The sequence below is a fragment of the Gorilla gorilla genome, chromosome 1, assembly GCF_029281585.2.
Source record: "Gorilla gorilla gorilla isolate KB3781 chromosome 1, NHGRI_mGorGor1-v2.1_pri, whole genome shotgun sequence".
NCBI classification, from domain to species: Eukaryota; Metazoa; Chordata; class Mammalia; order Primates; family Hominidae; genus Gorilla; species Gorilla gorilla.
The window spans coordinates 98,339,466-98,343,772 of record NC_073224.2 but is presented as its reverse complement, the minus strand read 5'-3'; the positions used below and the strand labels follow the sequence as shown (position 1 = coordinate 98,343,772).

Here is a 4,307-nt window from a genome sequence, read left to right as displayed (position 1 = left end):
CAGATATAGAAAGTAGTATGAAAAATGACTTGGTTGTGTAAAAATTCTCACTGCTAAAGTACATATGAAGGAATCTATAATGGCAGTTATGAGTGAAAAGGTGAAACTGGGAAAAGTGTGAAGGACCTAGAATATTTTATAGGTAACAGAGTCAGTTGTTGTGGTAATATGATAGGATTTGTTCTATAGAAAGACAATTCTGCTGCTATTATGAAGGATTACTCAAAGTGGAAGAGAGAATCTGGGCAGTTCATTTATAATACTATAGTCCAGGGAAGGGATAATTGCTTGCAAAAAATAAGAATGAATCCTAAAAATGAAAAAAAATAGATTGAATGTGGAGTATTACAAAAATGGTGAGTTTAAACACGTCTTAGAAATTTACAGCTTAGATGGCTTAAGAGTATTTTGAAACTATTTAATGAGATACAGAATCTAGATAAAAGAACACATTTAGGCAAGAGGTAGCACAGAATAAGAATGTTTTGATTAAAATGTATATAATTCAGTACCAGCAATGATAAATATGTTGGAGGCCTTAGGGAAGATATCTGAGCCCACTTATTCAGAAACTTAGAGACAGCTCCTTGGAATGACAGCCTTTTGGGCCTCCAACAGGTACATCAAGGATAGGACATAAAACAATGGGCAACAAGTGAATGCTGAAGCAAAACTAAAGATTCTAGCTATGTCTTTTCTGTAAGGAGAAATCAGGCCTATAATTCTGTAAGAGTTTGTAGAGTAATCATAAAGCTAGTCCTAAAACAATAGCAATAGTTCAAAACCAATTTATTTGTAACAAATGAATGCATAAAAATTGGTTATATAATTAGTTGTAAAAGGGAACTGTGCTCTTTAAGTAACGCAAAGATCAATGGATGTTTCTCTAGATGGGGAAGGTATTAAAAACGGGTGTAGAAATGTCAATTGTCAGACATTGGTGCTATTGCTTATTCATGCTATCACTTATTGACATATGTATCAGTAATCAGGATAAAAGTGACCATTGAAAATAATAATTAATATAGATAAAGGATTTTATAGCATTAGATTACAAGAATCCCCTCTAGTCTGCAGGGAATATATTCCAAGACTCCAATGGATGTCTGAAACTGAACAGTACTGAACCCTAAATATACTATGATTTTTTTCTATAATACATGCCCATGATAAAGCTTAATTTATAAATTAGGTATAGTAGGATATTAACAGTAACTAATAATAAAATAGATCAACAATAACATTATATCAGCATCACTACTCTTGAGCTTTGGAGCCATTATTAAGGAAAATAAAGGTTACTTGAGCACAAATTTGGTGATACCATGACAGTTGATCTAATAACTGGACGGCTTCTGAGTGACTAATGGATAATAGCATATACAGTCTGGATACACTGCACAAAGGGATGATTCTTATCCTGAGCAGGAAGGAGCAAGAAAGTCTCCAAGTAGGGGACCTAATAGATAGGCTTTATTTGAGCAAATGACTGTACACTTCATGTGTACATTTGTCCCCAGATTCACTGCTAAAATCAACAGCAGAAAATAGGAGTTTGAATGCATATCAATTTAGAAGAACTTCTGGTTAAATTTACAATTCTTTTTTCTCTCCCATGCTTGTTGTTTCTCATTCAAACAAGACTGGCATAGCTACTTTATGAGGGTAGGTCTCCCTGAATTTTAAGTTCCAAAGATCTCTGGACCTGATCATATTGACTTTATTCCGTGGGATCAACTCTTCATGGCCAATTCTTCCTCTGTCACTGAGTTCTTACTGCTGGGCTTCTCCAGCCTTGGGGAATTGCAGCTTGTCCTCTTTGCAGTCTTTCTCTGCCTCTATTTGATTATCTTGAGTGGAAACATCATCATCATCTCAGTCATTCATTTGGATCACAGTCTTCACACACCCATGTACTTCTTTCTAGGTATACTTTCTATCTCTGAAATCTTCTACACAATTGTTATTCTGCCCAAGATGCTTATCAACTTATTCTCTGTATTCAGGACACTCTCCTTTGTGAGTTGTGCCACCCAGATGTTCTTCTTCCTCGGTTTTGCTGTCACTAACTGTCTGCTTCTGGGAGTGATGGGTTATGATCATTATGCTGCCATCTGTCAACCTTTGCAATTCGCTGTTCTCATGAGCTGGAAACAATGTGGACAACTGGTAGCAACTTGTATTATTAGTGGCTTCCTAATATCTCTGGTGGGAACAACTTTGGTCTTTAGCTTCCCTTTCTGTGGCTCCAACAAGGTCAACCACTACTTTTGTGATATTTCACCAGTTATCCATCTCGCCTGTGCTGACAGCTACATCAGTGAACTGGTCATCTTCATCTTTGGGGTCTTGGTGCTTGTTGTGCCCTTGATATTTATCTGCATTTCCTATGGCTTCATTGTCTGCACCATCCTGAAGATCCCATCAGCTGAAGGCAAACAAAAAGCCTTCTCCACCTGTGCTTCCCATCTCATTGTAGTCATTGTCCATTATGGTTGTGCTTCCTTTGTCTACTTGTGACCCTCAGCCAAATATACATCAGGCAAAGATAGGCCGGTGACAGTGACCTATACCATCATCACCCCACTCTTGAACCCCATGGCATATAGCCTCAGGAACAACGATGTGCAGATTGCTATTCGGAAACTGATTGGAAAGTCTGGGTTTTCTCTTAAGACTCTAATCAGAATACTTTCTAACAGTATGGACACCATTAGACCAATTGTGTCACGATTATTTAAATCATGAGATTATCTAGTCTATTTATCTAACTAACTGTGAGGCCTTGGATTAATTGTTTGACATTTGGGGCCTACATGTTCTATGTAAAGCAGAGATAGCAATATTTTCTTCCTGGAGTCATTGTAATTAAGATAGATTACAAAATATCTGGCAATAAAACATAACTCTCCTCCTCTTTCTCTTCTTCCTCTGGATTTAAAGTCCTCAAAAAGGCCTTAGCAGCCATCATTTTTTGCCCTGTATTTGTCTTGCTTGACCAAAATCTCTGACTGCACTCTGTTTAAGGTTATGTCCAGCTTAAAATGAGGTGTCCAGGTCTGAAGGTGGCTTAGATCTAGTGGTATGACATGGCAGGGAAAACTGTACCATACAGGTAATTAGATGATTCAAAACTGGACACTAGGTCATGACTGAAGCTTTGACTCTTCTCTGAATCTAAATTCTAATATATGGAAGGTAGGGATAATGTAATTTCCCTGTTTTACTTCATGGGGGTTTTATTTGTATCTTATAAATAGTATAAAAGAAGTGTAAAAGCAGTGCAAAATGTGAAACCATATACAATGTAGAGCTCATATGAAACAAGCTTTGCATAACTGAGAGGATTTTATTTCTTTCAAGTTCTTCAAAACAGGTATTTTGGAATGGCTTTTCTGACTGCTCCTTTGAACCACTTCTTATATAATGTAGAAGTTATGCTATGTAACATAGAAGTTATGCTTCATAATGGAATGGAAAACAATATTCAACCATTCTGTCCCATCTTGGGCTAAAGGTATCTATGTGGCTTTCCACACTGAATTTATTAGGAAGAGGAAGCTACGCAGTTTCAAGTTTATCATGAGAATATATAAGATTTGAGAGAGAAGTACTTTGGTGATCATCTGGTCCAATCTGTCACCTGTACAGAAATTTCTTCATCAGTATCTCTAAGGGAAACCCTTCTCCACTGATTGGGCATCAACGACCTCATAAAATGTATATTCTCGTTGCACTCAGCTCATACTATTATCCCCTCTCATTTCAGCTGAAGTTTGCCTCTGCTTTTCATGCATTCTATCTCTTGTGTCATACAGTAAGTTGAGTCCTGATTCACAGATGTTTGAGACAGTTATGATGACAGTCTAAACATTTTCCATAATTTATGTGACCTGAATTTCAGATGCCTCACTATCCTGGGTGCAGTTCTCTAGCTATGCTGTAGATTATCAGTATTCTTTTAAAATAATAATAAATAAAACTGAAGTTCATATTTCATATGCAGCCTCTTTTTTCTGGGGTATAATATAACTGTATTCTTTCCTGTTAACCTTATTTAGATTTTCAAATTAAAATGTGTCAAATCACAAATAATGTTTTGTTATATTTAAAAATTATAACCTCTGTTCCAATTTTTATCTCCCTTTTCCAGTTTTTGGCCTAGGTATTTTTATTTATTTTCATTTTACTTCATTTCATTTTCATGGTTAAATAATTAAGGCATTTCAAGTACAACATTGGTTATTGCCATTGTTTTCTTCTGTTCTTTTTTTTTCTAACAGGTTTATATTTCTCATTTATTGACC

The 4,307-nt window shown here is 36.0% G+C and overlaps 1 pseudogene; it reads left to right on the top strand.

Moving 5' to 3' along the window:
• Window positions 1–1,740: 1,740 nt before the first annotated feature.
• LOC101146452 (olfactory receptor 10R2-like) lies at window positions 1,741–2,748 on the top strand (annotated as a pseudogene).
• The last annotated feature ends 1,559 nt before the right edge of the window (window positions 2,749–4,307 follow it).